The 14,336-nt window shown below is 40.3% G+C and overlaps 1 long non-coding RNA gene across 1 annotated transcript; it reads left to right on the top strand.

The window, feature by feature from the left end:
• The first annotated feature begins 3,731 nt into the window (after positions 1-3,731).
• On the top strand, positions 3,732-10,770 carry LOC146079674 (uncharacterized). The gene is made up of 3 exons (XR_014474691.1): positions 3,732-3,854; positions 7,609-7,735; positions 10,698-10,770. It is a non-coding gene; the product is annotated as an uncharacterized LOC146079674 (long non-coding RNA).
• The last annotated feature ends 3,566 nt before the right edge of the window (positions 10,771-14,336 follow it).

Genomic DNA, 14,336 nt, shown 5'->3' with positions numbered 1-14,336 from the left:
AAATAGACAAATCATAGCTAGAATAGTTCATAAAGTAGAGGCATGGATAAAGAGGTGAGGGATCCCTCTCATTTTTCTAACGACCACCCTCCTGCCCCTTCACCTGAACATACAGGTCATCTTTGGCCATATAGCCTATGACCCGCATGTTCAGCAGGTCACTGGGACATCATTGAATGATATCGGTAACAGATTTCTTTCAGTGTGAATAGTGGAACCACAGATATAGTTGACTATATAGATGGTGCCCCTAGACTCCCAGTGTGTACAGGGCTTTAGGGTCAATGTATACTGAGAACATATTATCATGCCTATTTCCATTTTTTAGGTGAGAATTCTCCATAAAACATGTGATGAGGTCATAACAGCTGACTACTGCAAAGTGACCTGGACTGCAGAATCCTCCTCAAGTCAAAAAACAAAGATTAAGCACAGCAACAGGAGACCGAAGTCAGGTAATTAATGAAAATTAATTACTGATAATATGTTTTTGGTATACATTTGGTCTTCACAAATAGGACTTCTAGCTATGAACTCTTCTATTATTGTACTTTGTGATTACTTAGTGTACAGTTAAATCGCTCAGAATGGCATTTTTGAGCGATCTCTTTTCTTTAAAACAAATCTGTAGTATGTATACTCAATATAGTTAATGATGTGTGCTCCCGCGCATCCTTAACGACCACCCTCCTGCCCCTTCACCTGAACATACAGGTCATCTTTGGCCATATAGCCTATGACCCGCATGTTCAGCAGGTCACTGGGACATCATTGAATGATATCGGTAACAGATTTCTTTCAGTGTGAATAGTGGAACCACAGATATAGTTGACTATATAGATGGTGCCCCTAGACTCCCAGTGTGTACAGGGCTTTAGGGTCAATGTATACTGAGAACATATTATCATGCCTATTTCCATTTTTTAGGTGAGAATTCTCCATAAAACATGTGATGAGGTCATAACAGCTGACTACTGCAAAGTGAGCTGGACTGCAGAATCCTCCTCAAGTCAAAAAACAAAGATTAATCACAGCAACAGGAGACCGAAGTCAGGTAATTAATGAAAATTAATTACTGATAATATGTTTTTGGTATACATTTGGTCTTCACAAATAGGACTTCTAGCTATGAACTCTTCTATTATTGTACTTTGTGATTACTTAGTGTACAGTTAAATAGATAGAGATAGGTAGAGATAAATAGAAAGAGTAAAAGATAAACTGATACCTTCCTCCACTGTCCGCTAAGGCAGCTTAATGGACATGGGGGTGGGAGGGAAGTCAGTAACCCACTTTTTTTCAGTCAGCAACTTTCTTCCCTTTGTAATGTTGCAGCTTGACCAGCAGGGAGGGTGGGATCCTTAACTGGGTAGGTAGGTAGATGGTAAATCATGAAATAGAAAATGGCTAGGTGGTTGAAGTGCAATATCTGTAAAAGATATGTGGGTGATCCCTCACTCCTTGTGTAAAAGTACAGCTCGGCCAGCAGGGAATTGTTATCCTTTGGGACCCCTTTTTTTTTTACTGAGCATATTAACTGTAGATAAATAGATAGATAGATATATGGATAGATAGATAGATAGATAGATGTTTAGGTAAATAAATGGGTGGGATGTTGGGTGGGTAGGTGTATAGATAGTGAATCATTAGATAGACAGATAAATGGGCGGGTGGGTGGATAAATGGTAAATCATTAGATAGATAGTTGGGTGGGGGGATCTCAATACCTGTAAAAAAATATGTGGGGGATCCCTTACTCATTGTGTTATAGTGCAGCTCAGCCAGCAGGTTGTTATCGTTTGGGCCCCACATATTTTTTCACTGAGCACATTATCTGTAGATAGATTGATGGGTAGGTAGACAAATGGGTGGGTTGTTGGGTGGGTAGGTGTATAGATAGTGAATCATTAGATAGACAGATAAATGGGCGGTGGGTGGATAAATGGTAAATCATTAGATAGATAGATAGTTGGGTGGGTGAAGCTCAATACCTGTAAAAAAATGTGGTTGATCCCTCACTCCTTGTGTTATAGTGCAGCTCAGCCAGCAGGGAGTTGTTATCCTTTGGGCCCCACATATTTTTTCACTGAGTGCATTAACTGTAGAGAGATAGATAGATGTTTAGGTAAATAAATGGGTGGGATGTTGGGTGGGTAGGTGTATAGATAGTGAATCATTAGATAGACAGATAAATGGGCGGGTGGGTGGATAAATGGTAAATCATTAGATAGTTGGGTGGGGGAATCTCAATACCTGTAAAAAAATATGTGGGTGATCCCTCACTCCTTGTGTTATAGTGCAGCTCAGCCAGCAGGGAGTTGTTATCCTTTGGGCCCCACATATTTTTTTCACTGAGCGCACTAACGGTAGATAGATAGGTAGGTAGATAAATGGGAGGGTGGTTGGGTAGGTCGGATAGATAGTGAATCATTAGATAGACAGATAAATGGGCGGGTGAGTAGATAAATGGTAAATTATTAGATAGATAGGTGAGTGGGTGAAGTGCAATACCTGTAAAAAAATATGTGGGTGATCCCTCACTCCTTGTGTTATAGTGCAGCTTAGCCAGCAGGGAGTTGTTATCCTTTGGGCCCCACATATTTTTTCACTGAGCACATTATCTGTAGATAGATAGATGGGTAGGTAGACAAATGGGTGGGTAGGTGTATAGATAGTGAATCATTAGATAGACAGATAACTGGGCGGTTGGGTGGATAAATGTTAAATCTTTAGATTGATTGATAGTTTGGTGGGTGGATTTCAATAACTGTAAAAGAATATGTGGGTGATACCTCACTCCTTGTGTAATAGTGCAGCTCGGCCAGCAGGGAGTTGTTATCCTTTGGCACCCACATATTTTTTCACTGAGCAAACTAAATGTGGATAGACAGATAGATAGGTAGGTAGATAAATGGGAGGGTGGTTGGGTAGGTGGATAGATAGTGAATCATTAGATAGATAAATGGGTGGGTAGATATATGTTAAATCATTAGATAGATAGGTGGGTGGTAGAAGTGCAATAGCTGTAAAAATATATTTGGGTGATCCCTCACTCCTTGTGTAATAGTGCAGCTCGGCCAGCAGGGAGTTATCCTTTGGGACCCACATATTTTTTAACTGAGCGCACTAACCGTAGATAGATAGATAGATAGATAGATAGATAGATAGATAGATAGATAGATGGATGTGTAGGCACATGGATAGTAAATCATTGGATAGACAGATAAATTGGGTGGATAGGTAGATAGATGGTAAATTATTAATTAAATAGACAAATCATAGCTAGAATAGTTCATAAAGTAGAGGCATGGATAAAGAGGTGAGGGATCCCTCTCATTTTTCTAAAGCCCCATAAACACTACTCAGAATGAAAAGTTATCGCTCAGAATGGCATTTTTGAGCGATCTCTTTTCTTTAAAACAAATCTGTAGTATGTATACTCAATATAGTTAATGATGTGTGCTCCCGCGCATCCTTAATGACCACCCTCCTGCCCCTTCACCTGAACATACAGGTCATCTTTGGCCATATAGCCTATGACCCGCATGTTCAGCAGGTCACTGGGACATCATTGAATGATATCGGTAACAGATTTCTTTCAGTGTGAATAGTGGAACCACAGATATAGTTGACTATATAGATGGTGCCCCTAGACTCCCAGTGTGTACAGGGCTTTAGGGTCAATGTATACTGAGAACATATTATCATGCCTATTTCCATTTTTTAGGTGAGAATTCTCCATAAAACATGTGATGAGGTCATAACAGCTGACTACTGCAAAGTGACCTGGACTGCAGAATCCTCCTCAAGTCAAAAAACAAAGATTAAGCACAGCAACAGGAGACCAAAGTCAGGTAATTAATGAAAATTAATTACTGATAATATGTTTTTGGTATACATTTGGTCTTCACAAATAGGACTTCTAGCTATGAACTCTTCTATTATTGTACTTTGTGATTACTTAGTGTACAGTTAAATAGATAGAGATAGGTAGAGATAAATAGAAAGAGTAAAAGATAAACTGATACCTTCCTCCACTGTCCGCTAAGGCAGCTTAACGGACATGGGGGTGGGAGGGAAGTCAGTAACCCACTTTTTTTCAGTCAGCAACTTTCTTCCCTTTGTAATGTTGCAGCTTGACCAGCAGGGAGGGTGGGATCCTTAACTGGGTAGGTAGGTAGATGGTAAATCATGAAATAGAAAATGGCTAGGTGGTTGAAGTGCAATATCTGTAAAAGATATGTGGGTGATCCCTCACTCCTTGTGTAAAAGTACAGCTCGGCCAGCAGGGAATTGTTATCCTTTGGGACCCCTTTTTTTTTTTACTGAGCATATTAGCTGTAGATAGATAGATAGATAGATATATGGATAGATAGATAGATGTTTAGGTAAATAAATGGGTGGGATGTTGGGTGGGTAGGTGTATAGATAGTGAATCATTAGATAGACAGATAAATGGGTGGGTGGGTAGATAAAAGGTAAATTATTAGATGGATAGGTGGGTGGGTGAAGCTCAATACCTGTAAAAAAATATGTGGGTTATCCCTCACTTCTTGTGTTATAGTGCAGCTCAGCCAGCAGGGAGTTGTTATCCTTTGGGCCCCTCATATTTTTTTCACTGAGCGCATTAACTGTAGATAGATAAATAGATATATGGATAGATAGATGGTTAGGTAGATAAATGGGTGGGATGTTGGGTGGGTAGGTGTATAGCTAGTGAATCATTAGATAGACAGATAAATGGGCGGGTGGGTGGATAAATGGTAAATCATTAGATAGATAGTTGGGTGGGTGAATCTCAATACCTGTAAAAAAATATGTGGGTGATCCCTCACTCCTTGTGTTATAGTGCAGCTCAGCCAGCAGGGAGTTGTTATCCTTTGGGCCCCACATATTTTTTCACTGAGCGCACTAACTGTAGATAGATAGGTAGGTAGATAAATGGGAGGGTGGTTGGGTAGGTTGGATAGATAGTGAATCATTAGACAGACAGACAGATAAATGGGTGGGTGAGTAGATAAATGGTAAATCATTAGATAGATAGGTGAGTGGGTGAAGCGCAATACCTGTAAAAAAATATGTGGGTGATCCCTCACTCCTTGTGTTATAGTGCAGCTCAGCCAGCAGGGAGTTGTAATCCTTTGGGCCCCAGATATTTTTTCACTGAGCATATTATCTGTAGATAGATAGATGGGTAGGTAGACAAATGGGTGGGTTGTTGGGTGGGTAGGTGTATAGATAGTGAATCATTAGATAGACAGATAAATGGGTGGGTGGGTAGATAAAAGGTAAATTATTAGATAGATAGGTGGGTGGGTGAAGCTCAATACCTGTAAAAAAATATGTGGGTGATCCCTCACTTCTTGTGTTATAGTGCAGCTCAGCCAGCAGGGAGTTGTTATCCTTTGGGCCCCTCATATTTTTTCACTGAGCGCATTAACTGTAGATAGATAAATAGATATATGGATAGATAGATGGTTAGGTAGATAAATGGGTGGGATGTTGGGTGGGTAGGTGTATAGCTAGTGAATCATTAGATAGACAGATAAATGGGCGGGTGGGTGGATAAATGGTAAATCGTTAGATAGATAGTTGGGTGGGTGAATCTCAATACCTGTAAAAAAATATGTGGGTGATCCCTCACTCCTTGTGTTATAGTGCAGCTCAGCCAGCAGGGAGTTGTTATCCTTTGGGCCCCACATATTTTTTCACTGAGCATATTATCTGTAGATAGATAGATGGGTAGGTAGACAAATGGGTGGGGTGTTGGGTGGGAAGGTGTATAGATAGTGAATCATTAGATAGACAGATAAATGGGCGGTGGGTGGATAAATGGTAAATCATTAGATAGATAGATAGTTGGGTGGGTGAAGCTCAATACCTGTAAAAAAATATGTGGGTGATCCCTCACTCCTTGTGTTATAGTGCAGCTCAGCCAGCAGGGAGTTGTTATCCTTTGGGCCCCACATATTTTTTCACTGAGTGCATTAACTGTAGATAGATAGATAGATAGATAGATGTTTAGGTAAATAAATGGGTGGGATGTTGGGTAGGTAGGTGTATAGATAGTGAATCATTAGATAGACAGATAAATGGGCGGGTGGGTGGATAAATGGTAAATCATTAGATAGATAGTTGGGTGGGGGGATCTCAATACCTGTAAAAAAATATGTGGGGGATCCCTCACTCATTGTGTTATAGTGCTGCTCAGCCAGCAGGTTGTTATCGTTTGGGCCCCACATATTTTTTCACTGAGCATATTATCTGTAGATAGATTGATGGGTAGGTAGACAAATGGGTGGATTGTTGGGTGGGTAGGTGTATAGATAGTGAATCATTAGATAGACAGATAAATGGGCGGGTGGGTGGATAAATGGTAAATCATTAGATAGATAGATAGATAGTTGGGTGGGTGAAGCTCAATACCTGTAAAAAAATATGTGGGTGATCCCTCACTCCTTGTGTTATAGTGCAGCTCAGCCAGCAGGGAGTTGTTATCCTTTGGGCCCCACATATTTTTTTAACTGAGTGCACTAACGGTAGATAGATAGGTAGGTAGATAAATGGGAGGGTGGTCGGGTAGGTCGGATAGATAGTGAATAATTAGATAGACAGATAAATGGGTGGGTGAGTAGATAAATGGTAAATCATTAGATAGATAGGTGAGTGGGTGAAGCGCAATACCTGTAAAAAAATATGTGGGGGATCCCTCACTCCTTGTGTAATAGTGCCGCTCGGCCAGTAGGGAGTTGTTATCCTTTGGCACCCACATATGTTTTCACTGAGCAGACTAAATGTGGATAGATACGTAGGTAGATAAATGGGAGGGTGGTTGGGTAGGTGGATAGATAGTGAATCATTAGATAGACAGATAAATGGGTGGGTAGATATATGTTAAATCATTAGATAGATAGGTGTGTGGTAGAAGTGCAATAGCTGTAAAAATATATTTGGGTGATCCCTCACTCCTTGTGTAATAGTGCAGCTCGGCCAGCAGGGAGTTATCCTTTGGGACCCACATATTTTTTAACTGAGCGCACTAACCGTAGATAGATAGATAGATGGATGTGTAGGCACATGGATAGTAAATCATTGGATAGACAGATAAATTGGGTGGATAGGTAGATAGATGGTAAATTATTAATTAAATAGACAAATCATAGCTAGAATAGTTCATAAAGTAGAGGCATGGATAAAGAGGTGAGGGATCCCTCTCATTTTTCTAAAGCCCCATAAACGCTACTCAAAAGGAAAAGTTATCGCTCAGAATGGCATTTTTGAGCGATCTCTTTTCTTTAAAACAAATCTGTAGTATGTATACTCAATATAGTTAATGATGTGTGCTCTCGCGCATCCATAACGACCACCCTCCTGCCCCTTCACCTGAACATACAGGTCATCTTTGGCCATATAGCCTATGACCCGCATGTTCAGCAGGTCACTGGGACATCATTGAATGATATCGGTAACAGATTTCTTTCAGTGTGAATAGTGGAACCACAGATATAGTTGACTATATAGATGGTGCCCCTAGACTCCCAGTGTGTACAGGGCTTTAGGGTCAATGTATACTGAGAACATATTATCATGCCTATTTCCATTTTTTAGGTGAGAATTCTCCATAAAACATATGATGAGGTCATAACAGCTGACTACTGCGAAGTGACATGGACTGCAGAATCCTCCTCAAGTCAAAAAACAAAGATTAAGCACAGCAACAGGAGACCGAAGTCAGGTAATTAATGAAAATTAATTACTGATAATATGTTTTTGGTATACATTTGGTCTTCACAAATAGGACTTCTAGCTATGAACTCTTCTATTATTGTACTTTGTGATTACTTAGTGTACAGTTAAATAGATAGAGATAGGTAGAGATAAATAGAAAGAGTAAAAGATAAACAGATACCTTCCTCCACTGTCCGCTAAGGCAGCTTAACGGACATGGGGGTGGGAGGGAAGTCAGTAACCCACTTTTTTTCAGTCAGCAACTTTCTTCCCTTTGTAATGTTGCAGCTTGACCAGCAGGGAGGGTGGGATCCTTAACTGGGTAGGTAGGTAGATGGTAAATCATGAAATAGAAAATGGCTAGGTGGTTGAAGTGCAATATCTGTAAAAGATATGTTGGTGATCCCTCACTCCTTGTGTAAAAGTACAGCTCGGCCAGCAGGGAATTATTATCCTTTGGGACCCCTCTGTTTTTTTTTACTGAGCATATTAACTGTAGATAGATAGATAGATAGATAGATATATGGATAGATAGATAGATGTTTAGGTAAATAAATGGGTGGGATGTTGGGTGGGTAGGTGTATAGATAGTGAATCATTAGATAGACAGATAAATGGGTGGGTGGGTGGGTAGATATAAGGTAAATTATTAGATGGATAGGTGGGTGGGTGAAGCTCAATACCTGTAAAAAAATATGTGGGTGATCCCTCACTTCTTGTGTTATAATGCAGCTCAGCCAGCAGGGAGTTGTTATCCTTTGGGCCCCTCATATTTTTTTCACTGAGCGCATTAACTGTAGATAGATAAATAGATATATGGATAGATAGATGGTTAGGTAGATAAATGGGTGGGATGTTGGGTGGGTAGGTGTATAGCTAGTGAATCATTAGATAGACAGATAAATGGGCGGGTGGGTGGATAAATGGTAAATCATTAGATAGATAGTTGGGTGGGTGAATCTCAATACCTGTAAAAAAATATGTGGGTGATCCCTCACTCCTTGTGTTATAGTGCAGCTCAGCCAGCAGGGAGTTGTTATCCTTTGGGCCCCACATATTTTTTCACTGAGCATATTATCTGTAGATAGATAGATGGGTAGGTAGACAAATGGGTGGGGTGTTGGGTGGGTAGGTGTATAGATAGTGAATCATTAGATAGACAGATAAATGGGCGGTGGGTGGATAAATGGTAAATCATTAGATAGATAGATAGTTGGGTGGGTGAAGCTCAATACCTGTAAAAAAATATGTGGGTGATCCCTCACTCCTTGTGTTATAGTGCAGCTCAGCCAGCAGGGAGTTGTTATCCTTTGGGCCCCACATATTTTTTCACTGAGTGCATTAACTGTAGATAGATAGATAGATAGATGTTTAGGTAAATAAATGGGTGGGATGTTGGGTAGGTAGGTGTATAGATAGTGAATCATTAGATAGACAGATAAATGGGCGGGTGGGTGGATAAATGGTAAATCATTAGATAGATAGTTGGGTGGGGGGATCTCAATACCTGTAAAAAAATATGTGGGTGATCCCTCACTCCTTGTGTTATAGTGCAGCTCAGCCAGCAGGGAGTTGTTATCCTTTGGGCCCCACATATTTTTTCACTGAGCATATTATCTGTAGATAGATTGATGGGTAGGTAGACAAATGGGTGGATTGTTGGGTGGGTAGGTGTATAGATAGTGAATCATTAGATAGACAGATAAATGGGCGGGTGGGTGGATAAATGGTAAATCATTAGATAGATAGATAGATAGATAGTTGGGTGGGTGAAGCTCAATACCTGTAAAAAAATATGTGGGTGATCCCTCACTCCTTGTGTTATAGTGCAGCTCAGCCAGCAGGGAGTTGTTATCCTTTGGGCCCCACATATTTTTTTAACTGAGCGCACTAACGGTAGATAGATAGGTAGGTAGATAAATGGGAGGGTGGTCGGGTAGGTCGGATAGATAGTGAATAATTAGATAGACAGATAAATGGGTGGGTGAGTAGATAAATGGTAAATCATTAGATAGATAGGTGAGTGGGTGAAGCGCAATACCTGTAAAAAAATATGTGGGGGATCCCTCACTCCTTGTGTAATAGTGCCGCTCGGCCAGTAGGGAGTTGTTATCCTTTGGCACCCACATATGTTTTCACTGAGCAGACTAAATGTGGATAGATACGTAGGTAGATAAATGGGAGGGTGGTTGGGTAGGTGGATAGATAGTGAATCATTAGATAGACAGATAAATGGGTGGGTAGATATATGTTAAATCATTAGATAGATAGGTGTGTGGTAGAAGTGCAATAGCTGTAAAAATATATTTGGGTGATCCCTCACTCCTTGTGTAATAGTGCAGCTCGGCCAGCAGGGAGTTATCCTTTGGGACCCACATATTTTTTAACTGAGCGCACTAACCGTAGATAGATAGATAGATAGATGGATGTGTAGGCACATGGATAGTAAATCATTGGATAGACAGATAAATTGGGTGGATAGGTAGATAGATGGTAAATTATTAATTAAATAGACAAATCATAGCTAGAATAGTTCATAAAGTAGAGGCATGGATAAAGAGGTGAGGGATCCCTCTCATTTTTCTAAAGCCCCATAAACGCTACTCAAAAGGAAAAGTTATCGCTCAGAATGGCATTTTTGAGCGATCTCTTTTCTTTAAAACAAATCTGTAGTATGTATACTCAATATAGTTAATGATGTGTGCTCTCGCGCATCCATAACGACCACCCTCCTGCCCCTTCACCTGAACATACAGGTCATCTTTGGCCATATAGCCTATGACCCGCATGTTCAGCAGGTCACTGGGACATCATTGAATGATATCGGTAACAGATTTCTTTCAGTGTGAATAGTGGAACCACAGATATAGTTGACTATATAGATGGTGCCCCTAGACTCCCAGTGTGTACAGGGCTTTAGGGTCAATGTATACTGAGAACATATTATCATGCCTATTTCCATTTTTTAGGTGAGAATTCTCCATAAAACATATGATGAGGTCATAACAGCTGACTACTGCGAAGTGACATGGACTGCAGAATCCTCCTTAAGTCAAAAAACAAAGATTAAGCACAGCAACAGGAGACCGAAGTCAGGTAATTAATGAAAATTAATTACTGATAATATGTTTTTGGTATACATTTGGTCTTCACAAATAGGACTTCTAGCTATGAACTCTTCTATTATTGTACTTTGTGATTACTTAGTGTACAGTTAAATAGATAGAGATAGGTAGAGATAAATAGAAAGAGTAAAAGATAAACTGATACCTTCCTCCACTGTCCGCTAAGGCAGCTTAACGGACATGGGGGTGGGAGGGAAGTCAGTAACCCACTTTTTTTCAGTCAGCAACTTTCTTCCCTTTGTAATGTTGCAGCTTGACCAGCAGGGAGGGTGGGATCCTTAACTGGGTAGGTAGGTAGATGGTAAATCATGAAATAGAAAATGGCTAGGTGGTTGAAGTGCAATATCTGTAAAAGATATGTGGGTGATCCCTCACTCCTTGTGTAAAAGTACAGCTCGGCCAGCAGGGAATTGTTATCCTTTGGGACCCCTCTGTTTTTTTTTACTGAGCATATTAACTGTAGATAGATAGATAGATATATGGATAGATAGATAGATGTTTAGGTAAATAAATGGGTGGGATGTTGGGTGGGTAGGTGTATAGATAGTGAATCATTAGATAGACAGATAAATGGGTGGGTGGGTGGGTAGATATAAGGTAAATTATTAGATGGATAGGTGGGTGGGTGAAGCTCAATACCTGTAAAAAAATATGTGGGTGATCCCTCACTTCTTGTGTTATAGTGCAGCTCAGCCAGCAGGGAGTTGTTATCCTTTGGGCCCCTCATATTTTTTTCACTGAGCGCATTAACTGTAGATAGATAAATAGATATATGGATAGATAGATGGTTAGGTAGATAAATGGGTGGGATGTTGGGTGGGTAGGTGTATAGCTAGTGAATCATTAGATAGACAGATAAATGGGCGGGTGGGTGGATAAATGGTAAATCATTAGATAGATAGTTGGGTGGGTGAATCTCAATACCTGTAAAAAAATATGTGGGTGATCCGTCACTCCTTGTGTTATAGTGCAGCTCAGCCAGCAGGGAGTTGTTATCCTTTGGGCCCCACATATTTTTTCACTGAGCGCACTAACTGTAGATAGATAGGTAGGTAGATAAATGGGAGGGGGGTTGGGTAGGTTGGATAGATAGTGAATCATTAGACAGACAGACAGATAAATGGGTGGGTGAGTAGATAAATGGTAAATCATTAGATAGATAGGTGAGTGGGTGAAGCGCAATACCTGTAAAAAAATATGTGGGGGATCCCTCACTCCTTGTGTTATAGTGCAGCTCAGCCAGCAGGGAGTTGTTATCCTTTGGGCCCCACATATTTTTTTTACTGAGCGCACTAACGGTAGATAGATAGATAGGTAGGTAGATAAATGGGAGGGTGGTTGGGTAGGTCGGATAGATAGTGAATCATTAGATAGACAGATAAATGGTTGGGTGAGTAGATAAATGGTAAATTATTAGATAGATAGGTGAGTTGGTGTGGCGCAATACCTGTAAAGAAATATGTGGGTGATCCCTCACTCCTTGTGTTATAGTGCAGCTTAGCCAGCAGGGAGTTGTTATCCTTTGGGCCCCACATATTTTTTCACTGAGCACATTATCTGTAGATAGATAGATGGATAGGTAGACAAATGGGTGGGTAGGTGTATAGATAGTGAATCATTGGATAGACAGATAAATGGGTGGGTAGATATATGTTAAATCATTATATAGATAGGTGGGTGGTAGAAGTGCAATAGCTGTAAAAATATATTTGGGTGATCCCTCACTCCTTGTGTAAAAGTACAGCTCGGCCAGCAGGGAATTGTTATCCTTTGGGACCCCTTTTTTTTACTGAGCATATTAACTGTAGATAGATAGATATATGGATAGATAGATAGATGTTTAGGTAAATAAATGGGTGGGATGTTGGGTGGGTAGGTGTATAGATAGTGAATCATTAGATAGACAGATAAATGGGTGGGTGGGTAGATAAAAGGTAAATTATTAGATAGATAGGTGGGTGGGTGAAGCTCAATACCTGTAAAAAAATATGTGGGTGATCCCTCACTTCTTGTGTTATAGTGCAGCTCAGCCAGCAGGGAGTTGTTATCCTTTGGGCCCCTCATATTTTTCACTGAGCGCATTAACTGTAGATAGATATATAGATATATGGATAGATAGATGGTTAGGTAGATAAATGGGTGGGATGTTGGGTGGGTAGGTGTATAGCTAGTGAATCATTAGATAGACAGATAAATGGGCGGGTGGGTGGATAAATGGTAAATCATTAGATAGATAGTTGGGTGGGTGAATCTCAATACCTGTAAAAAAATATGTGGGTGATCCCTCACTCCTTGTGTTATAGTGCAGCTCAGCCAGCAGGGAGTTGTTATCCTTTGGGCCCCACATATTTTTTCACTGAGCATATTATCTGTAGATAGATAGATGGCTAGGTAGACAAATGGGTGGGGTGTTGGGTGGGTAGGTGTATAGATAGTGAATCATTAGATAGACAGATAAATGGGCGGTGGGTGGATAAATGGTAAATCATTAGATAGATAGATAGTTGGGTGGGTGAAGCTCAATACCTGTAAAAAAATATGTGGGTGATCCCTCACTCCTTGTGTTATAGTGCAGCTCAGCCAGCAGGGAGTTGTTATCCTTTGGGCCCCACATATTTTTTCACTGAGTGCATTAACTGTAGATAGATAGATAGATAGATAGATAGATAGATGTTTAGGTAAATAAATGGGTGGGATGTTGGGTGGGTAGGTGTATAGATAGTAAATCATTAGATAGACAGATAAATGGGCGGGTGGGTGGATAAATGGTAAATCATTAGATAGATAGTTGGGTGGGGGGATCCCTATACCTGTAAAAAAATATGTGGGGGATCCCTCACTCATTGTGTTATAGTGCAGCTCAGCCAGCAGGTTGTTATCGTTTGGGCCCCACATATTTTTTCACTGAGCAAACTAAATGTGGATAGATAGGTAGGTAGATAAATGGGAGGGTGGTTGGGTAGGTGGATAGATAGTGAATCATTAGATAGATAAATGGGTGGGTAGATATATGTTAAATCAATAGATAGATAGGTGGGTGGTAGAAGTGCAATAGCTGTAAAAATATATTTGGGTGATCCCTCACTCCTTGTGTAATAGTGCAGCTCGGCCAGCAGGGAGTTATCCTTTGGGACCCACATATTTTTTAACTGAGCGCACTAACCGTAGATAGATAGATGGATGTGTAGGCACATGGATAGTAAATCATTGGATAGACAGATAAATTGGGTGGATAGGTAGATAGATGGTAAATTATTAATTAAATAGACAAATTATAGCTATAATAGTTCATAAAGTAGAGGCATGGATAAAGAGGTGAGGGATCCCTCTCATTTTTCTAAAGCCCCATAAACGCTACTCAAAAAGAAAAGTTATCGCTCAGAATGGCATTTTTGAGCGATCTCTTTTCTTTAAAACAAATCTGTAGTATGTATACTCAATATAGTTAATGATGTGTGCTCCCGCGCATCCTTAACGACCACC

The sequence above is a fragment of the Crinia signifera genome, chromosome 5 (genome assembly GCF_055691185.1).
Source record: "Crinia signifera chromosome 5, ASM5569118v1, whole genome shotgun sequence".
Taxonomy (NCBI): Eukaryota; Metazoa; Chordata; class Amphibia; order Anura; family Myobatrachidae; genus Crinia; species Crinia signifera.
This window is presented reverse-complemented; position numbering and strand designations above follow the sequence as displayed.